General features: G+C 34.9%; 1 protein-coding gene across 5 annotated transcripts in view; it reads right to left on the reverse strand.

Annotated features, from left to right (window-relative positions):
• The window catches only part of ERBB4 (erb-b2 receptor tyrosine kinase 4), a 1,157,734-nt gene that overhangs the window by 720,119 nt on the left and 413,166 nt on the right, over window positions 1–24,449 (reverse strand). The gene's annotated exons all lie outside the window — the stretch shown is intronic.

Genomic DNA, 24,449 nt, shown 5'->3' on the forward strand with positions numbered 1-24,449 from the left:
TTATACCTATAAACCACACAGATATAATATCTTCCCTTTTATTTTCCCCCCGCTATATCATATGAGACATAACAGTGCATAAATTCAAGGAATACGATGTATATGATACACATATATTTTAAAAGGATTAAAACCATAATAGCATTAGCTAACATCTTCATCATGTCCCACAATCACTATTTCTTTTCTGTAATGACATTTAAGATATACTATGTTACCAACTTTCAGGTATATAATATAGTGTTGTTAATTACAGTCACCATGCTATAAGTTAGATCCTTGGAAATTATTCATCTTATAACTGGAAGTCTGTCTTGGTCAGCATCTCCCCATTTTTCTCACCCTTGAGCTCTGGTAGCTACCACTTTACTCTCTGTTTCTATGAGTTCAGCTTCTTTAGATAAGACATATAAATGATATCATGGTTTTATATTCCTAAGTTGCATGGATGAAACACAGAGACTAAGGCGGCACAGATTCGAAAGAAACAGAGCAAAGAGTAAAAATTAAAGCGATCACATTTGTAGCCCATACATTTTAAACATATACTAGAAACAGAACATGTTACAAAATATGAGCTGTGATTGATATCAACTGGATCTTCCCTCTGTATACTCATAAGTATTCTAAGGTATAATGGACTGATAGTAAAGGATCTCAGCGGGCCTTCTTTGATAGCATGGATTTTGAGTCTGTTCACACCCAAGCACCAAGTGTACACACATGTGTTCTTTATTTTCTCTCTGTGTTGATATTTGTCTTCCAGAAGTTAGTGTTTTGGTTATTACTTCTTATGGTTTCTGTATCTGCCTGTACAAGATCTTTATCATTTAATGCACCAACTCTAATCTTTAGTAGACTGAAAAAAAAACTACATTACGAATCTTATAATAATACTATGGAAAGTTGAAAAGGAAATGAATGTGAAATAATCATCTTAGCAACTTACTTCTGAGTAAGTTATATAATATAGCCAAATTAAGGCAAGATATAAAGTGTAAACTTTGAAGAACAGAGCCGTGTAATAAAGCCATAAACAGTTATATGTCAGGCACACAGAAAGGACAAGTCATAATACCTTGGCTGTATTAAAGGGAATGGGTTTCAAGCAAACGAGTTTCCATACACAAAGGAAAAAATATATATAGATGGATACTTTCCAATAATTAAGACCATTTTTTTTAAAGATTTTATTTATTTATTCTACAGAGAGAGAGCACAAGCAAGGGGAGTGGGAGGCAGAGGGAGATCTAGACTCCCTGCCGAGCAGGGTGCCTGATGTGGGACTCGATCACAGGACCCCACAATCATGACCCAAGCCGAAGGCAAAGGCTTAACCAACTAAGCCACCCAGGTTCCCAATTAAGACCATCTTGACAACTGTTGTTGCCTCCTGACACATCAAAAATAACAAAAACCTAAATCTAGAAGTCTTGAAGAATAATGTAGACCTTTGACTACAGTGCTAAGGCAAACAAACAAACGAAAAAACCATAATCTTTCCCTGTCTGGATGTCTAGTTCATCAAACAGTATATTTTCTAGAAATATTCTTTTAGAAGTGGAATTGTGTCTTTTTTCTGAAAGATGTATTGAAGGTTAAACCCCTGGTATCTATGACTATGACCTTGTTTGGAAACAGGGTCTTTAAGTTAAGATGAAGACATTAGGGTAAGTCTTAAATCCAAGAAAGGAAAATAGCATGCGGATACAAAGACACATGGTGGGGGTCGGAGGGGGGGACTCAAAAGCAACGTGTAACTATAGAGGGAAAGATGGGAATGAGATGCGGCTGCACATCATGGAATGTCAAGAATTGATGGCATCCCTAGAGCTAGGAAGATGCTGCCCGTCTCAGAGGCCCTGCTGATACCTTGCTATTTTGAACGTTTAGCCTCCAGAACTATGAAAGAATACATTACTATTGCTTTATGGTTTGTGGTACTTTGTTAATAGCAGTTCTAGAAAAATAATTCATAATCTTTAGACTGTTTCTGAAATCTAACATATAAAGAAATGTTAAAAATCATTTCCTCTCAAGGGCACCTGGGTGGCTCAGTCAGTTAAGTATCTGCTTTTAGCTCAGGTCATGATCTCAGAGGCCTGGGATCGAGCCCCCCATCAGGCTCCCTTTTCAATGGGAGGCACATTTCTGTGTGCCTAACATATAACTCTTTATGACTTTATTATAATTTCTCTTTTCTCCTTCTCCCTCTCCCTTTGTCCCAGCTTGTGTGTTCTCCTTCTCTCTTATTCTCTCTCAAATAAATAAATAAAATCTTGAAAAAAAATCATTTCCTCTCTCCAGGGTCCTGTCAGCTTATCACTTCCAAGCTACTTCCCCACCTTCTAAGTGCTCAGTCTCTCACACACCATGCTGAAGCTCATTTGAGAATGCAGTTTTGTAGAGTGCTAGGGATGGAGGTAAAGACTTCCGGAATCCTCCATATCTGTCTCCTCTTCCTTCAGAGTAATAAAGTACTCAACCTTTAGCCGGGCATGTGGCCACCCCAAATAAAGATTTCATTTCATTGCTTGCCTTGGAGGTAATACTATATGACATTTAGCTAGAAGTTCATTTAAAACATGGTTGGAGCCGACTTTGCCTCTTCTCTTTACACCTTCCTCCAATCTGCTGCCTGGAATGGGGATAGGATGGCTAAACCTTGAACCACCATCTTAGACCATAAGACCCAGGGACACACCCTAGATATTTGCTGAAAAATGAGCTAAAAGGAGCCAGGGTTTTCAAACAATTAAGGTTTTACATTGATTTATTATCATTAACATGATGATAATGGTGAATTTTGATTATAGCTGCTAACATATTATACATAGGAAGGATTAAATTCTAGTTAAGTTACACGCTTTTGACCTTAAGTAATTTTTACTGTTTTATCTGGTTTCTTGACTAACTTCAGTTTGGAATGAAATTACAAAATCATTTTCTTCTTCTTCTTCTTTTTTTTTTTTTGTTTTTAGTTTTTATTTACATTTCGTTTAGTTAACATACAGTGTAACATTAGTTTCAGGTGTAGAATTTAGTGATTCAACACTTACATACAACAACCAGTGCTCATCCCAAGATGTGCCCACCTGTTGGTTTTTTTCTTTTTTTCTTTTTTTTAGAGACACTCACCCCTGTGTAAGTGCTGTGGAGGGCAGAGGAACAGGGAGAGAGGGAGTGATAAAGAGAGAATCTCAAGTAGGCTCTTCGCCCATCACAGAGCTTAATGCAGGGCTGTATCTCACAACCCTGAGATCATGATCTGAGCTGAAATCAAGAGTCAGGTGCCTAACAAACTGAGCTACCCAAGAGCCTCTACAAGGGCCCTAAACCCCATCACCTACTTCACCCATCCCCCTCACACGCCTCCCCTCTGGTAACCATCAGTTTGTTCTCTATAGTTAAAAGAGTCTGTTTCTAAAGGAACTACAAAATAATTCTTGATCATTGAACGTTTTGCTGATTCTGTGGGAGGTTCACTTCCTGAAATGAATAAACATTAAGAAAAAATAAATCTCTATTGATAAGTACAATATTATTCAACAGAAGCAGAAAAATAAGATGTGACTGATTCATGTACATGATCCTTATTGGCCAGTATCAAAGTCCAGCTTTTTCTTTTTCTCCAATATACCGTAGAGACTCTCTAGGAAACACTCTTAATCCACAATCTGTATTTTATTGTTCCTAGCAAAATTATAACAAAATCTTTACAAATTTGTAAAATGTCTGTTGAGAAAAGGAATTATGATATGGGTTTATGAAATATAGATTTCAATTATTTTAAATTCCAATGAGAACGAGCTTATATTTTAATACAACTACTCATGGGGAAATTATAGATTGATTAATAAACTATTTCTAAAATATATACAATGCCAAATTGAAATTTATATACAACTTATGTTGTACAAGTTTCTTTCAACTGGAAATAAAACCTGTACTTTAATATCAATATGTAAAAATCAATATGCAAACATCCAAATGGAAAGTTTTCTAAAATATTTAGGTATTCTGACCTTTTCTATAGAAACTTACACAGATTTTGGAAGAAACATTTATTCATATACAGTAATAACTAAATTTTTTCCATGTTTCTCATCCTGCATATATGAAAAAAGTATATACTATGAAATTTTATTATTAATTATTATTATAATTAATTATTAATTATTAACTACTATTATAATAATCTCTGTGCAAAATCCACAAAATCTCTGTGCAAAAAATCCACAAAGGCTATAGACTCTTTTTAGAGAAATACAATTTATTAGTTGTTTTTTGTATTTGCTGAGTTATATAGCACAGGGGTTTGCAATAAATTATCATTTACTAATATGCATTCACTTGTTATAAAAACAATTATAACTAGTATTTGGAAAATGACTCTCAATTCAGAAAAGTTCCCATTGTTTGATAAGTGATCAGCTGTGTTTTGTACATACCGTATGAAAACATAAAATTGAAATGAGTATGTTTAGAAATATTTTTCAACAACAAAAAATCCTCCAATAAACAGAAAATCTAGATTAATTAGAATACTCTATTCTCCAAACATCTTGGTCTTTGGAGTTTTTAATGCACACAGTTCTATTTAAGGAAATTTTTGTCTCAGGAAGGCTTTTCTATATATTTATTTTTTATTCAAACTGCTATTTATAATGACTAGTATGCTCTTCATAACTTTCATCTTGAAAGACAGACTTGATTTTAAGAGAACTAGTTTGGATAGATGCATAAAAATCATTTGTATTTCTCGTCATGAAGCCTTCACTGAATGAAACCTCACAACTTCTATTTGCCAATCGATTTTATCATCAGGCAATGCATACAAGACAATCCTTAAGCCATCAAGTTTCATTGATTTCACAAACTTGTTTATCAAATAGAATTGAAAAAATCTTCCTTACCAGCCAAAACAAGTTTAACAAAAGTCAGTCCGCTCTGCCAACGTTTTTATGAAGTCCTTAAACTATAAACCTATAATACTTCAAGCTTCAGAAATTCTGAATTTACATGGGCTTCCTGGAGTTTTCATTCCAACAGAAACTCCAGCAGTAAAGCTGTATGTGAGGCCTTAATGAAATCACCAATTATTCTATTTGGTATTGATTCTGCTACAAATGTAGCTAGAGTTGCAAACATGGGCTTTTTATTCCTCTTGACTTAAGATTTATTTCTCACAGTGAGCAAACTACATAATCCTCCTTCAGTAAAAAATTAGGAACATAATTAGGATCTTGTAAAACACACAAAGGCAGGTTCACATAATTATCTGTTTGATTCATGGGGAAAATACATTAGAAGCAAAATGACAAAATAATAACAATATCCATATTAATACTAAAAATGGATTACTGCCTCCAGGCTTGTTACACCTGTGGAAACTGGCCCTCTATTTTCTACATAAGATAGACAGGAGGGTAAAAGCAATCAATCAATGAATCAATTGTTTGCATAACTTTCTAATCGAATGCCTATATGAGATATGAATTAAGAAAGTAATTACTTATTCAGCATCTACTATTGACCTAGTATCATGCAAAAATGTATATATTGATTAAATGAGGCTATACAATGTACATAGTAAAAAAAAATCAATAAACAATACACATATGCCATACATTGTGTGGGCATGATCGAGGGACTGTCTGCATTAAAAAATACATATGTGATGACCAATAAATTTTCTAATTTGTCTATCTGATTTAATGATAAGTACTTTCCTTTTCAGAAGCATTAACATAATAAATACATTTTAGATTAATGCACGTTGTTGGGAATTTAAAAATCTGGAGCTATAGTAAATCTCAAAAAATAAAATATTTTAAGAGCATGTAAGAAGTAGCCAACATTTTTGGAGACTATTATTGAGTGCTATTAAAGTTACATAGTGATTGCAAGTTTTGGTAGCCCTACGTTCAAAATATATCTACAAATGAAGCCAAATTTGCCACTTCCATTATTATAGTCATTTAATACAAGTCACTCTCATCTCTTCCCTGGACTTTGACAGTAGGCTCTTCTCTGATTTCCTGGATTCCCTACATGTCCTGATTAATTTATTCTCCACACAGGGTCCAGAATGATCTTTTTAAAAACATAAATCATTCACATCAGTCTTCTACTGAAAACACTCATTGGCTTCTAGTCATACTTATTATAAAATCCAAACTTCCAACATGGCCTGTAAGAACCTGTATTCAGGTCTTTGCTCAGATGTCACTCCTACAACATAGCCTGGTCTGACCACCATATCTAAAATAAGTAGCCCGTTCTCATACATCATTCTCTGTCTTCTTTGCCTTCTCCGTTTTTGTTTTACTGCTATCTGAAATTGCATTATATATTTTGCTTGTTTACTTGTTGATTGTATGTCTCTACATTACAACGCAAGCTGTGAAGAAGGCAATCCCCTTTCTGCTTGACACACAAAAGAGCAGGCACATAGGGTACTTTCAGTCAATATTTGTTGAGTAAATGAATGCACTTCGGAGTCACTAAGCACCGTAACTGAGCCAGGATCAAATATGTTGGTTTTTCCATTTTTTAAAAATTGAATGTTGAACTTGGGCAAGTAACTTTCCAGAGTCTCTGTTTCTTTACCTACAAAGTAGGATTTGTACTAAGTATTTTTTTTAAATATTTTATTGATTTATTTAACAGACAGAGACAGAGAGATCATAAGTAGACAGAGAGGCAGGCGGGGGCTGGGGGTGAGCAGGCTCCCCGCTGAGCAGGCTCCCCGCTGAGCAGGGAGCCTGATGTGGGGCTCGATCAGAGGACCCTGAGATCATGACCTGAGCTGAAAGCAGAGGTTTAACCCACTGAGCCACCCAGGTGCCCCTGTACTAAGTATTTTTAATGATAAACTCAGCTTTAGAGGTTAAGAACACAGGGCCAGACGCCCAGCATAAAATCTAGCTCAATCACTGGCCTGCAATGTAATCTATTTCCTCTTATAAAGTGGACATAATAACAACCACTACCTAATAGGCAGTAGTGTGAGGATTAAATCAGTCTCTACGTGTAACTTGTTTGGCACAATGTTGGACTCATGACAGAGCTCAATGTTAGCTATTGCCATTTATTCAAATATTCAGTATATTATATGTGTGCATTATGCAATATGTTAAAGTAAATTAAAATATAAGTCTTGCATGGTGATGTACTCAACCAGCCTCATCTAAAGAAATGAGCACTGGACAAAGAAAGTAGAGGTTGGGACTCCAATGCTCCAGCACTTTCTAGCCATGAACAAACTTGAACAATTACTCTGTTTTCATCAGTTCCAATTTTCTCTCAAAGAAGATATGTTTATGTGTTCTCCCAGCTCAAAAATTCTGTGATTGAATTTATTTCTAAAATACTTATTTAAAATCTACTCTATACTATAAAGGGTTGAATTCATTGGATGCTCTTGAGGAGGTCACATTGTGGCGACATTTTACAAACTTAGAAATTAAACATACACTTATCAAATGACCCAGCAATTCCACTTGTAGGTCCCTAGATAAATGAACAATTATGTCCACATAAAAATTATGTTCACATATATGGGGGGATTTACGCATAGTTTTGCACCAACCTGCTTATCCTGGATTGCAATTCTCAGCTATTCCCAAATAAATCCAATTTTGCTAGTAAAATAACTGGCAGTTTTATTTTTAAAGTTAACAGTGAACATGTATTGATGCTCCAGGAGAACTTGGATGCCCCCAGGCTTTCCCCATACCTTGCCCTGCACATCTCTTCTATCTGGTTATTCCTGACTTATAACCTTTTATAACAAACTGCTAACCTATAAGTAAAATGTTTCTCTGACTTTTGTGAGCTGCTCTAGCAAGTTAATGGCCCCTGAGGAGGAAATCTTTTTAATTTATAGCAGTTGATAAGAGTATTGTGGAGCCTGATCAATGTGGGCACTGACTCCTCATGCAGTCAAAAATCCTCTTATAACTTTAGTCTCTCCCAAAACTTAACTAAGAAATAGCCTAGAGTTGACTGGAAGCCTTACTGATAACATCAACAGTCGATTAACACAGATTTTGTGTGTTACATGAATTACAGGCTGTGATCTTAAAGTCGGGTAGAGAAAAGAATGCTATTAATACAACGAGAGAAAAATATGTATGTGAATATTTATAGGCACTCTACTCAAATTCACGAAAAAGTGGAAAAAACTCAAAAGTCTTCCTAATGGGTGAAATGAAATATACATTCCATGAATATCTATTCAGCAACAAAATGGACAGATGATTGATACACCAACATGGAAAATTTTTCAAGGCGTTATACTGACTGAAAGAAGCAAGACTCAAAAGGCTACATAGAATCTAAAAGACTACATATGTATCTACTGCAACATCATTTGGTAACACAAAATGTTCTCCTACAAGGAAGGAGAACAGATCAGTGGTTGCTGGGGAATGAGGAGGAGGGATAGTGAAGGTCTGACAAAAGATCATTAGGGAAATTTGGGAGATGGCAGAACAATTCTGCACACTGACCATGGTGGTGATTACCTAGATCTCTACAGTTAAAACTTAAATTTTATTGAGTATAAAGTAAAACACACACACACACACACACACACACACACACACACACTCAAGTTGGCTTAAATATGTTCCTGTATAATGTAATAAAACATTTTTATTAGATTGTTTTCCAGGTATTTTATGCTTTGCTCCTTTTATGAATAAATATGCTCCCAAATAATCAAGAAAATGGGTTTATTTTTCTGAAATTTTGTATTCCTTATAATTAACTTTAAAGGTATGGAAAAATTATTGCCAAAATAGGAAATGTGATTTGTAACTTACATTATATAAGCTGGAAATAAAGTATTTTTCAAAGTAAAAATGTGGTACCTTTAAAAAAAAAAATTCCTATCGTGTATTTTCTGAATCCGTTTTCTACCGGTATTTTACTGACTCCCAAAGTAACAAAACAGAGAAACTTCTGAATTTAATGAAAATATTTTCTAAATGATACTTGAGCCAAATGAAAAGGCATTTGGCATTGTAGACCTTCACTAATAGAGTTGTAGCAAGGAAAGACAGGCATTCTATAGCACAGACTGATGAAAGAAAGTCTGCAGACTACATATACTGCTATGTGTTGATTCATCTAAAATTTAACTGATACACTTTTACCTCATTTGTTTACCTACAGTAGTCTTCAAATGCCCTCAAAGATGTTTAAACTACCAAATTATATTGCAAAAGAAACCACCTCATTGGTGATAATGAAAAAGTGACAGATATAAAAATTTTACATGATTGTCTCTCCTGTTTATGAAAATGTCTTGTATGTAAGTCTACTCTAATTCAGTTTTTCCAATAGGTTATTCTTATAATATGTCCATTTTTTCCAATTTATATTTCAAAAATTAGCCTAGTAAAATTAAAATAATTACAAATTATTTTAAATGCATTATATGCATCATCAAAAGCTGACTTGTAACTACTTGTATATAATTCTTAGTTTCTGTTCTTCATTGTTTTCCTGTCTTTAAATATTTTACTGTATTTTTTCTTAAATTACATCTCATAAAATTCCTACATTGAGAGCTGAAAAAAATAATAGAAAGACTTTATAGATTTAGAAATTGCATTCATGTCATTTATTCTTGGATAAAATAATATTCCCCTTACCACTGTCTTGCCACAAATCTCTCCCAGCACTTTTTAATCATTCTTCCCACCCCCACCCCTTCTCAGTCCCCTACACAGAATCCTTCTTATTTACTTTGTAGTATTTCATTTTCTGTGGAAGTGCTGGGTCCTTAACTTTAATGTAGGTACTGGACTTGACAAGCAATTAAAGCAAACAATTTCCACTCATCAAGCCTTGCCAAATTAGTCATCCGCCATCTGCCCCATCATCTGGCTCTCCTTGAAGTCTTGCTGTGAATCTGGATGCACTCTCTCAGATTAAGAGGGACAGTGCAAACCTCCAAGCTGGTGAAATGCCAGTGGGAGCTAAGTATGTAAACATTAGCAACCATCTTTCTTTCCTAGATTATCATGCCTTCGACCATCCCCTTGTGTGTAATAAAAACCAGCCCGTTTGTGATGCCTTATCACTGTGAAACCTTTGCCATTCATTGCAATTAAAGTGGAGTTTGCAGGACTTTCTTTCCTGTTAGAAATATTTAAAAGAAGGAACTAGACTAGTTCCTAAGCTATGCTCACATACTAAGCCTGGTTTCTTAAGTACTGATAAAGATGTACATTAAGAAATGCCCTATGGCCTTTCTACGGCACTCATTGCACAGTGAAACTTTGTTTTTTGTTCTCTGCATCAGCAAATGTTTATTTGGCTGTGTAAGTGTTCTTAAAGACATTCAATCAAGCTAAATCAGTGGTTGGCAAAATTGAAAAATAGCAAGAGTAAAACATGTGGGTAACAGTTACCCACATGCTCCCTTTTAAGGGTCTTCTTCCTTCAAGGCATTCCCCAAATGAGAGCTGATGTCTTTGTGCAAATGCAGAAAAATGCCTCTCCACTGGGTGGAATAAAATCCATGCTAGGACACATGGCTTGCCATAAGAATGCAAGCTGCTTTTCCTTCCCACTTTTACCCTAGTCCTTGTGCCTGTTTCCAGAGATGAACCTATAGAACTATAAACAAAAGCTCTGGTCCATGCCACTCTCCTGGGTCGTCCATACAAACCTGCTTATTCAAGATAATGGTGTGTCTAAGAAAGAAACAATGACTTAAAAAAAAAAAAAGTGTGCTAATGTTAGACTTGTGAGAGGTAGGGTGCAGCAGACATTTTTTACAGTATCTTCCAGATATTCTACATGGCAAGTCTAATGTAAGATCACCTCTAACAAAACATTTGAAAGTTTTAGAAGCCAGTTCTTAATCACCTAAACTTCCTGGATGAGAAAACAAAAGCAAACAAACAAACAACACAACATCTGATATGGATATAGACTACATATTAAAATAGGTCATCTTACAATTTCTTTTAAACTATATTCTAATAGCCCCAAATCTGTTTTTCTAGAAACCAGATTCTATAATCTCCAGGAGATTGTTCTCTCTAAAACAGACTCAGACGAGCACTGTGTGGTTATTTTTACAATGTAATCAACTTCAAACACTAATTGTAATTAGGTGTTTGATAAGGAGATAGTCATCATTAGGACAATACCTGCTATTCATCCATTTCTTCTGCCATGCAATTATTCAACAAATGTTAATTGGGGAGCCATAATAAATGGGGCTTTGGGCTAAGTGTCAAGGGATAAAGAAATGAGATCTGTGTCTCAAATTTGTAACATTTTACACTGTAATAGAGATCCTCTATAAAAATTTTAGAAAATTATATTAGTATGCAAATTTAGTTAAACAGCAATTAAATATATTTTTTTCTAATTTTGAATCACTGCTAATACATAAGATTCACAAAATCAAAACTCATCTTATCTACTACCAAATATGAAGCAGAAAAATATATATGTATCTATATACACATATCCACATACTATTTTGTGTTACAAAATGTGAACATCACTTGTGAGAAATTTTCTGGGAGATTTTTCCCTGTAACAGTTGTTACCAAAATATTCAGCAGCATCTGTATCTGAAGAAATACCACAACTTAAAACATTCTATTCACCTATTCGGGTTCATTTCTATTTCCTCCCACATCCTCATTCACTTGTCAAGGAGGACGAAGAGAAACTACTCTCTGACACAGAGAGGCTAGGCATATTTTTCTCACTATATATTATACTTAAGGCTATTTTTCAATCCAACACCCATTCTAGATGACTTAAAAACTCTACAAACATGTCATATTTTTTTTCTTTCATTTTAATTCAGAAGTCTGATGTTATAGTTTTGAGATATTAACGAAGACATTCCCTTTCTAGTGTTACTAGTAACTTCCCTACTTATTCACCGCCTAATGGAATAGTTAAAGTGGCATGACACACTACACGGACAGTCACTTAATTTGGAATATTTTCCCATTAAAGTCTTACTCGTCTTTGGATTTAAAGATACATCGTTCAAGATCCTGTTTTATTTCCTTTGGATATATTTAGATCCAGATGTGGAATTGCTAGAGTATATGATAGTTCTAGTTTTAAATTTTGGAAAAAGTTCCATACTATTTTCTGCAGCAGAGAGTCTAGGGGGTTACTAGGGGGAAGATGGGAGAAGTGGGGAGATGTTGATCAAAGTGCACAGGGACAAGATAGATAAGTTCTGGGGAACTAATGTAGAGCGTGGGTGATTGAAGTAAATAATATTGTATAATATACTTCAAGTTGCTAAATGTTCTCTCCAAAAAAAAAATGGTAATTATGTGACATGATGGAAGTGTTTTCTAAAACTATGATAGTAATTATTTTGCAATATGTAATTGTAACAAATTAATATATTGTACATCTTAAACTTATACAATATTATATGTCAATTATATCTCAATAATGCTGGAAAGATTAAATTAATTTTTTAAAATTTGATATCTACAGAAGGCTTTATAATAATGTAGCAAGTAACAAAATCTATAAGATTTGAAGTAAATGTTCAACGTTTTAATGGAATCTCATCATTCAATATGACACATAAAGAGCTAATGGGACATTTAACAAATCCTTTTTATTATTGGACATGACCTCAGAAATGTCTTTTACATTTAAGTGAATACTTTATAATATATAAATATATAAATATAGATATAGATATATGTGTGTGTGTGTGTGTGTGTGTGTACACATGTGTGTATCATATTTGCTATATAGTGACAACACACTTGAACTCGTTCTCCCTTGTTGTGATTTTGTTAGAAGTGTTCAGGCAATGATAATAAAAGAATAAATGCTGAGGTGTGTTATATATCCCTTAATTTAGTTTATCTGAGGCAATTTCCTAATACACGTACCAAAAATATCACATTCAACACTAAGACATAGAAGTTTTTAGCATCAGATGCAATTTTAAAAGTAGAGAATGACCTATGATTTTCTTTCTTTATATAAAATGGAGCCAGGAAAAAGGAAGAAAAGAACTGAATTATAGATTGAAAATCACTTAATATTTGCATTGTCAGGTTTAGTTTAATATGACTCTTTGGGAGCCTGTGCAGATAGCACAGCATCTCTGTTTTTGTATTTTTATTACATAGATGGCAAAGTTCATATGTACAAAAATATTTTCTAGAAGGTAAATAAAAAATTTGAACTAAATCACTATTTATCTAGAGATAGACGTGGAACACAAATATATATTCACTTCTATTTTTAATCTTATTATAGCACAGCACAAATCTGATTAATTTTTTTAAAGTTGAAGTAGCCTTTTCTGAACAGGATTCATTTTTACTTCCTGACAAAAATGATATGCACTTTAGGATACATTATATAAATAAGTACCTTTTTATTACAGAATTCAAGTTTTTAAGAACATTTTCTGCCAAGAATAAATTCTCTGTTGAAGTTCTTTGCAAGTGTTTAGTTTTCAGCTGTATTTACCATCTTATTATAACTTATAAAGAAAGCAATACAAATCAAATAATGAGTACAGAATTTGCTTTTAAAATGGATTACTTTTTGGGGGGACAAGTTTCATGTAATTTTATCTTTTTTTATTGTTATGATTTCAAAAAGTAAAGTAATACCTCTTAAAACCTTTTCTTCTTCAGAGATAGTTTTTTTTTTTAAGATTTTATTTATTTATTTGACAGAGAGAGATCAGAAGTAGGCAGAGAGGCAGGTAGAGAGAGAGGAGGAAGCAGGTTCCCCACAGAGCAGAGAGCCCGATGCGAGGTTCGATCCCAGGACCCTGGGATCGTGACCTGAGCTGAAGGCAGAGGCTTTAACCCACTGAGCCACCCAGGTGCCCCTTCAGAGGTACTTTTTAAGAATATATGCACACATGTATATGCACACATATAAAAATATTAGTTGGGAGGGAAATACAATGATTTGTTGAAAATGGTTTTTCTCTGATCAGAAGTTTCCTGGGCAACATTTATTTTCTTTTTTATTTATCTGTCTTCTGTAAATTTAGAAAGTTATAAGCATTTTTGTAAGTAAAAAAGAATAGTTATAAGCATTTTATATGTGTTTGCTAATTAAAAATCAATACTTTTGATAATCTTGTAATTTTATAAAACACTGACATGTCATGGAAAAACATGGTTAATCTTGATTTTTAGTGTACTCTTGAAAATTTTTATTTAAATCATCCAAAAGGGGGCACCTGGGTGGCTCAGTGGGTTAAGCCGCTGCCTTCGGCTCGGGTCATGATCTCAGGGTCCTGGGATCGAGTCCCACATCGGACTCCCTGCTCAGCAGGGAGCCTGCTTCCTCCTCTCTCTCTGCCTGCCTTTCTGCCTGCTTGTCATCTCTCTCTGTCAAATAAATAAATAAAATCTTTAAAAAAAAAATAAATCATCCAAAGGTAGTAAAATACATTATTCTAAAAACAGAATGTTTATCTAACCATCTATAAAGGAAAGTTCAGTGAAAAACCAATAATTTCCACCTGAGTTGATGGAAAACATGATTGTATATGTAAGTTTATGCATGCTTATATGGCTATATCTATATATGTATGTATAGATGTGTGTAGAGAGATATAGCTATACATACATCTATACATAGAAATATTTATTCTAGTTTCTCTATATGCTCTAGGTTTCTCCCTAGTTCGTGCTGTTTGTTATTACACAAACTGTGCAATATTACAAATTTATCTCTTCTAACTTTATGTTTAATTATATTATGTTAAAATATTAATATGAAATTATAATTATTAGTGGGAGTCCTTTCCATCTGTATACTAGCAATGCCAGAAATTCTTCTAAATGCAGTGTATACACATTATCGTTGAATCCACAGAGCAATCATATTAAGCAGTTATTAACATCACCACCACCACCATCATCATCATCTTTGTTTTACAAATAAAAAAAACTGAGACTCAGAAAGTTAAACAATGCAACCAGAAAATTAATTAGTGGAAGAGCCAGTGGTCAAAATCAATTCTGATTTCATCAGTAGTTCTTATTCAATAGCATAGTACTAGTTAGCTGATGCATACAATTGTTCTCAATTATTTGTGCATATTTCAGTCAAATAAAAATGCCCACACAAATTGGAATGTTTATATGTTGAGGATATATTATCTTTTTAAAATTTAAAGCTACAGAGTTAGCTGTTATAAGTTATATATCATACTAGGTTTTTAAAAACCATAAAGGAATTTTAAAGGAGTATGGTCTGGGGAAGTACAAGTCAATTTTATAATTGAAAAATCTGGCTTGCTGATGCCCTCCTCTTGTGGCTCACTTTCTTATCTTCTATTCCACACTGGATAGAGAAAATATTGGCAAAGAGAGCCATGCTTCTAGGAATAATAATTTTTACTTACAAATGGGCCTCAATCAAGTGAGCTAATATAGAATAAATACCTTAGCAATTTAACTTTAAAGATAAAATCCCCCCCACCACTTGAACACTAGAAAAATGTTTCTAGAAGTCTTCTCTACAACCATCCTCTAACTTCCTTCAATTTCCAATCTCCTTATCACAATATATGGTAGCTCTTTCACCCAGTTACTGAGGTAAAAATCTAGGCAGCCAACTCCTATCTTTTCCCATACTGCTAATCTAAGCCACACATGGGTCCTGTCAACCCTCCCTTCCCAATGCCTTTGGGCTCCACCTGACTCTCTCAGCCCCACCTGACTATTCCTACTTCAAATCACCACATCACATCTGAATATTGTAATAGTCTCCCACCTGATGTTCCTACTTTTCTGTGGGTCTCCTTAGAGTCTACTGTATGTCAGATGTAAACTATTTTCTATCTATTAAGTCTTAAATCTGATCATTTAACTCCTTTGCTCAAATATCTTCAAGTGTTTCTCATGTCAAACAGAGTAAAATAAAAGTCCTAATCTTGTTCCCTAAGGTCCTGATACAATAGGAATCTCTGTGATTTTTCTGATACTATCTCCCACAATGGTCTACTTCCTAATGTCTGACACAGGACTACCTTGCTTGTCTTTGAACGTATCTATAGAAGTGTCTAAATGCTTATTATCAGTTTATAAATTTATCTTGTGGGGCAGAAATAGACCAACATTGGCCAGTGCATGGCACTTCAAACAGCACTACTTAAAAATGTTATATTTCATAACACTCATTGTATGTCTTTATTTAGAATGTAAACTCTATGAAGTCAGGAATTCTATTCATTCACTGCCACATGTATCAAATTTGCATATTACCCATAATAGGCACCTATTAAATATTTAATGAGTGGATGAATGGATGGATGGGTAGGTGGTTGTGGAAGTGTTGGGATTCTGTCTAGAATTCCCAGCTCACATATAACCTGAGTGTTATTTTTGATTCTGAGAATCTTGGAACCACAAATATATTTAGAGATTGTCAAGTCCAGTTCATACATATAGATAAAAAAACAGACCAATGTTAAAAAAAAAAAAGGTTCAACAAAGGTCAAACAGGGCAACAAAGGTCAAACAAGGGCAGAAATGAAACAGGACTCAATTCAGAGCTATATCCACATGGCACAATGTCTCATGTTAAAAAGAAGACCTCATGAAGAAGTCTTCATGAAACTGTCCAGCTTTATGGGAAAAATTCCCCAGAATCATGCTTTGCTGCCAGTATGGAAACTATATCATGAAATTAAGCATTGGTGCTTAAGCACATTTGGCCAAATAGCACTGGACAGTTATATAATCGGAATATAGACCTCTAGCAATATCTTTTTTTAATTTTTTCTCCAAATCCCTGATAAATGAAGTAAAGTGTAGGTTGTTAAAAGCTAAGTGCTTTTTTTAAAAAAAAATATATTTTATTTATTTATTTGACAGAGAGAGAGATCAGAAGTAGGCAGAGAGGCAGGCAGAGAGAGAGAAGGGGGAAGCAGGCTCCCCGCTGAGCAGAGAGCCTGATGCGGGGCTCGATCCCAGGATCCTGAGATCGTGACCTGAGCCGAAGGCAGAGGCTTAACCCACTGAGCCACCCAGGTGCCCCAAAAGTTAAGTGCTTTTTAAAAAAGTCTGTTTAACAGAAGTATGCATCATATGAATGTTTAAAATAACCAGTATTACATCATAAACATAATCTTCAAAAAATTTTAATCAAATTATGTATTTCAAGTCATACTTTAAATGTACTACTGAAATTTACCTTTAAAAGAACTTCACAAAGATCACTTTGTAAACAAACAATCTTTTTGTAATAAAAATAATCACTTCTTAATTGGACTGTTTAGTAAATTGGGATTTCAAAGATCATGTTTGCTTAAATTTATGCACACCTGCAGTTGTACCAAACAATTGTATGACAGTTTAATGTCAGTGGATTAGAATATTAAATTATTATTATAGCTATTATTATGCTTAATAACATTTATAAAGTATTGCACAATTTTCAAAGCAGTTTTATTCATATTAACTTTTCTGACCCTAAACTATTTAAGACATGTTTATGAGAGTGAAAATTATTAGATTAATTGCCAGGAATTCAAATTTGGGGTATCCTGGAAAGAGAAAATTCTAAGAGATAGTCTGAGGTTTGGTTTTGTTTCGTTTTTTCAGTGTATAAATGAACCAATGAAAATTTCTATGAAACTAGATATTTTTACCTTGGTATTATGAGTTATTCAAAAGAGAAAGAACAGAAGAAATCGGTTAAGCAAAAATGAATTGGTTATAGTTTTTTCCCTGTCTATGGAAAAAGTGCGAGTGAATAGTAAGTTCTTCAACTGACTCTATTATGAGCCTGTTTCCTCCTCTTTGCACTTTGTCAAATAGAAGTTAATTAGATATAGGAAAATTAACTAGAAATAGATTAGTGATAGAAGGTGGAACTGAGGACCATTGCAACTCTGGGTTTTAAGAAGCTTGCTTGAGGATTTGGATCGATACACACCTTCCCCTCCCCCACCACTGTGATTTACTTTGAACATGAATTCTCTAATATGATGTATTACCCTTTGTACATATGTGGTTTTCTTCTTTGGAAATTATGTTAAATATTGCTAATTCTTCATTACCTGCACAATCAAATTCTAGTCACCTGCTTGGCTTTCAAGACTTTTCATGAACTGAAATCCTGCTACAATATCTCTCTAGATTTGGACAATTTTAATCCAAAGCTGTCTTTTCCAAGTAACTTTCTAAAATAATCAAAAGATGGTTTGGGGTGCCTGGGTGGCTCAGTGGGTTAAGCCGCTGCCTTCGGCTCAGGTCATGATCTCAGGGTCCTGGGATCAAGTCCCGCATCGGGCTCTCTGCTCAGCAGGGAGCCTGTTTCCCTCTCTCTCTCTCTGCCTTCCTCTCCATCTACTTGTGATTTCTCTCTGTCAAATAAATAAATAAAATCTTAAAAAAAAAAAGATGGTTTATTGCTATCCATCATTCAATTAACTCACAACTGGCTGTTTAATTTTTTTTTATCTCATTCCTTTCAGTTTACCATGGAAACTCCCAAAGTCCTTGACAAAATTCATACTCATAATTATCTCTAAAATTTGCCTAGAGAATGTTCTTCTTTCAGAAAACATTTAAACCATTCACTGAATTTACATTTCCCTAAAATTTATATAGAAAGGCCTTCTATTTTCAAATGCATGGTTATATTATTCTTGTTTTTATATGTGTGCCTCAATTTCCCCGTGGATAATGAGCTAGCTCACAGAGATCTTAAATTTTGTGTTCTATAATTTCTAGTTCGGGAGATCAGATACAGTACATCTATTACACCTCTAAAGGCTTGTAGATTTAAACTTAGACCAACTTAACTATGACAGAGGCAAAGCCAATATTAATAAAAATATTAAAAATATTTAAAAGCAAATAAAATAAATAAAATAAAAATATTAAAGCAAAATACAAAGACATTGCCCTTAATATACCTTAAATCCAGAGTACTTTTTTCTCATTTCTAATTTTAGTATTTATCTTGAATTATTTAGCAATCAATAGCTCACACTCATATACCACTTTGGCAGAGTTAAATACAAACAAACAAACAAATTTGTCATCTAAATGAATGTTTAGTCAGAAGCCTTCTATAAATTTAAGGACCTTTGGCTTTGTGAGCATATACCAAAACTTTTAAATATTTCTCAAAAATATATGAGTTCAAGCATAAATATGTTTTTCACATCCATGTGTACTAAGTTTAAAAACTGTGGTAATAGCAAACAAAAAACCCATTTGGAATACCAGCTACTAAAGGAAGTATTACAGAAAGGTTTTCTCAAGCCACAGTCCTCTGACTCATACAGTCTGAATGGTATTTTTATTTCTCAGACATAGCCAGACTAGTGGTTGCATAACTACTGTTCATTCATCTGCTATTACAGTCTCCTTTTACCTCATGATTATACCAGCATATTCCTTAATGAATACTATTTTGGTATCAATTGTTGTAAATATCAGGGTTAGCCAGTATAAAAATAATCTTCTTTAGTCTCAAAAGTATTTCACATACCATACTAGAATTGTCTTACCTTTGCAAGGAATAAAGTTAAGTGGGGAGAGATTATTTACAAATGACTCTAAAGGCTTTTCTACACATTGCTATGCAGGCTTCCTATGATAAAACAAAAAAACTGCTACAGACCAGTTAACACTGTAATTACCCAGTCCTTGCTACCTAATGAAGTCAACACCTGAAACTCAACAGCTAGGTGTCCAAACTAGACTCTGCCCACCTTGCCCTGTGCAAGCATAGGAGGAAAAGCCCCCAGAGCTCTTTCTATGATATTTTCTAATCTGTTATTTCTTATTTCTTCACTTTGGCAACCTATTTCAGAGCTCTCTGGCTTCTGACCATCTCACCCTCCCATTCATCCTTGAAAATTGCTCCCCTCATATGAATCTGGCTCCCTTTCTCAGCACTGCTTTACAAAACTCTGCTTGAATTGGCGCTACCTGCTTTCAGGCCGATGAACTTGCTCCCAGTCGACATCCCCTGACCCTCCAAGGGCCCAAGGGACACAGCCTGTATATGCTTCCCAGTGTGTGTCCACTAGGTGTCCAGGATACTGCTATCCTTCTCAAAAGGAGGTCTGGTGGAAGTCAGTAGTTTCATTTTGCATTACATTATCCTGGTATCCTAGTAGTATTGCTTAAGTTTGCCCTGACCAGTATCTCAAGCTTTCAGACTAAAAATTTATCTGAGCTAAAGAATTAATTATTCACTCTAGTGCCAGTTACATTTTTAGACGAGGCTCTGTAATAACACTAATGCACATCATGTCTCCGATCCTGAATAGTCACAGACTGGGAATGGCCTTGCCTTCCTGGTTTTCATTCATTTCTCTGCCTTGTGTTGCTATCACCCTGTTTTCAACATCAACATTTAATAAAGAGCTGAGTACAAGAGTGCCAAAAAATCATTGACAAAGGACTCTAGAAGCATATGGTACTAAGTTAGTAGAGAAAACAATTCTTAGCTAAGTAATGACTCTTCATTTGAAAATGCACTATTCCTTCTTCTTTGAAAAGTCAGCATGCTTGAGGGCCAAGTGTCGCCTGGGGACTTTAACTTGCATAAAGCATTGTGCTGGCTGCAAGCGGTGAAATTCCATAGCAACGCCAGCAAGACTTAAACTTCTCTAGGACTCCTACATTATTTATCTGTGAACAGCTAGGGGGCTTTTTGCAGAGAGGTCCCTAACTACTGCAAGCATTCACTCTATTTAATGCTTTTTAATTAACATTGCACAAACACTAATTCTGTGTGTGCAGTGAAGTCTGTGCACTTCCCCAGATTTGCTTTTTCAATAGATTTGGAAATGCAGTGGCAGAATACTGCCAGACTTCCCTTCTCCACTCCGTTCTCCCTTGTAACCTGAGGATCTCTGTTCAAGAAGACACTGGTTAAAATAGTACAAATGGATATGAGGACAGGATCAAGGATAGGCGTTTCTGGGGGAAAATACCCTAGTTGGTACAGAAAAGCCTTGTTTGCAATGGTTTGAACAATTTTAAGATAAGAATTCTAATATAATTATGAAATAACTAGATTTCCCCATAACAAAACACATGGACTTAAACACCTAGAGTCATTTAAGAGTTAGATAAGATGATCTCTGAGGTCACTGCCAGTCCTAAATTTTAATTTGAAATTACCTAGAGAGCCTGTACGTAGCACTCAGGAAGAGGACATCCCCTGAGGATTATTATTCCTAAAACACAGAGGATACAAATCTCAAAGAATGCAACTCAGAGATTAAAATGAAGTACCCGCAAATTACTCTCTATAGGCCATGATATACAACCCTAAAAATCTCGGCAAACACCTGAGAAAGAAAGAAAAGATGCATGTTCTCAACCAGAATTAAATAAATTGTGGATGTATGTATTCAGAATCGCCCTCAGGGTGAAGACTTCTCAAATAAAATCAAATCTACTGAATTAAAATCCTATTAGTTGGAGAAACATGGTAAAGTTTTGTTTTGCTGTCATCTTTTTGAAGTTCACCAGTAATCCTCCCATGGAGGAAATGACTTCCTAAAGTCAGGTAACACTAAGTTTCTTCCCAGCTGCCATGGTAAGGAGGTGGCATCCTTAATGTTTACAGGACAACTGTCAATGTTCTGTGATTTATCCTCCTCTTCCCATCTTTCCATTTCTAGGTTATGCTAAAAATCATTGTAGTATCAAAGAATTAAGTTACAGGATGTATAGTTTATCCTTAATTACTTTTTTTTTTTTTTTTTTTTTTTGGAGATTTTGTGTTGGAATTTACACTGATTGTTGAATAATACATGTTGCTAAACATAGTGTCAATTCTATTACTCCATTCATCACCAGGGGGCAGCACCATTCCCAATAAACATGATTTTCATTCAGGGACAGAGAAAAGTTACAATGGCATAATTGGTACCAGATTCTGTCACAGCTTTAGGTATACAGAGTACTATTCCACTTTTTCCTGCAATGAATGTAAACTAAAAACTAGCTGGATTCAGAGAATTATATCTACAGAAAAGAATACGCATGTTGATAGATACCTCCAGCATAACCACCAAAATCCCAAAGGGGAGGAGGAGTGTGTATGTGTGTGTGTGTGTGTGTGTGTGTGTGTGTGTGTGTGTGTGTGTGTGTTAGGTCTGTGAAATAAAGGATGAAGTTATTATTGGGGCTCAGTGGGTTAAAGCCTCTGCCTTCGGCTCAGGTCATGATCTCAGGGTCCTGGGATCGAGCCCCGCATCGGGCTCTCTGCTCAGCATCGGACTCTCAGCTCTCTCCCTTCCTCTCTCTCTGCCTGCCTCTCTGCCTACTTGTGAGCTCTGTCTGTCAAATAAATAAATAAAATCTTTAAAAAAAAGAAGAAGAAAGTTATTATCATTTTCAGGATTCCCTTGCCATTTGAAAGGAAATATGCAGAAACACATAGCAAATAGCACCATTTCCCCTTGCCATCAGGAGAAGGAAACAAAGGAAATACAATGTACTAGGTACTTTGCAAAGTATTGGGAATGAAGGAAGGATAGAGAGCTTAAGAAAAAGGAAAACTTCCAAGATAAGAACAGCTTGATTTCCTTAAAAAAGGGATAAATAGAACATAATGTAATTTGAAAAATAGTAAATAAATATATCTTATCTTTAATTTTGTTTTATTAAATTAATGTGAATAATTCATGGACAGTGTAGTTTATCATAAATTTGTCCTTTCATGCCTTACCTGTTTGTAAATCCTTTCATTGTTGCCTAAAGTATCTTTAAACATTCAACATACATTCACACAGGACTTTTAAACTATCAGGCTCAGTACATGAATTCATATTCTTAAAAAAATTATTATTTTTATGCATTCATAAAATGAAATGGTCATAAAAAGTTAAAAGGTACTGTAAATTTTACATGAAAATAAACAACTTATAAAATCCAATAATACTTGAAGGCAACAAAGTCAGCAATATCAACAAAGGGAAAAAACACTTTGTTAACTTATAGGAAGATAGAAATAGCAGCACAGCAGTATATGCAACTGAAAATGTTTCATATGACCTTATTCTTAATGTACAAAGACAACAACATAATCATAAGCTTAAAAAAACAAAACATACACACTCATACATTATCCTTGCTCCTTCATTAAACAATAAAATCTTTTCACCCCCCCAAAAGAATTCACTCATTCATTCATTTTCTTAATTCATTAAACATTCATTTTTATCATTTATTATTCCCCTGTCCCTAAGCTTTCATTATTTTGGGAGCCTGGGTGGCTCAGTGGGTTGAGTGCCTGCCTTCAGCTCAGGTCATGATCCCAGGGTTCTGGGATGGAGTTCTGCATTGGGCTCCTTGCTCAGCGGGGAGTCCGTTTCTCCCTCTCCCTTTGACCCTCCCCCTTGCTTGTTTTCTCTCTATATATATAAATAAATAATAAAATATTTAAAAGGATTTCATTATTTGGCTGAGGAGACAAACATGGCAACAGATTATTCCAATACAATTTGATGGTTGTTTCAGTACAACACAAATACTATACAGACAGGAACACAGATGTCACAGACAATAAGCCCCTTTAAGGCAGGGACTGTGTTTCTCTTGCTCAGCAATGTTTAACTTCAGTGCCTAAAGAAATACTAGAGAAGCAGAAGGCACTCAACAAATACTTGCTGTTCATTAAATACCCAAATTTGCCCCAAATCTGCAAAAGTAGTACATTGGTTTCCTAGGGCTGCTGCAATAAAGTACCGCAAACTTGGGTGCCATATATTTATCCTCTCAGTTCTGGAAGCTAGAATTTCAAAATCAAGGTGATAGAAGGCCCAGAGTGCCCTCAAAGACTCTAGGGAAGGATCCTTCTTTGACTCCCCCAGCATCTCGCAGTCCCAGGCATTCCCTGGCCTGTGGCAGCATAACTCCACTTTCTATTTCCGTCTTCATGTGGTGTTCTCCCTGTGTCACTGTCCTTAACATGGCCATCTTCTTATAAGGACACCACTCATATTGGAGTTGAAGCCCACTTACTCTGGAATAACCTCATTTTAACTAACTATCTTTGCAGTGATCTATTCCCAAATAAGGTCACATTCTGAAGTACTGGGAGTTAGACCTTCAACATATCTTTTTCGGGGACACAATTCAACCCACTACAAGTAGTAACAGTAATTTTCTTCCCTTCTGATCTTTCACTTTTCCCCTCCACCCTCCTTTGCCTCCGTTGCCTCCTCTAAAAAGATTGTTTTGAGACTCTACTGAGGAATACAAACTCCCCTCAGACCTCTCACCTCCTGAGATTACCCACTATTTTGCTAGCCTCGTTCTACTTGTGCTTGCTTTTTGGCTGTGCTGCAGTCATACAAATTACCATCATTTATAAGAGCTGCTTACATTCATGCCTAATTATCATGCAGTAGAATAACAATTACGCATATCATTAAATTCGTGTGAGATAACCTTCAATGTAAG

Source organism: Mustela erminea, chromosome 8 (genome assembly GCF_009829155.1).
Source record: "Mustela erminea isolate mMusErm1 chromosome 8, mMusErm1.Pri, whole genome shotgun sequence".
Lineage (NCBI taxonomy): Eukaryota > Metazoa > Chordata > Mammalia > Carnivora > Mustelidae > Mustela > Mustela erminea.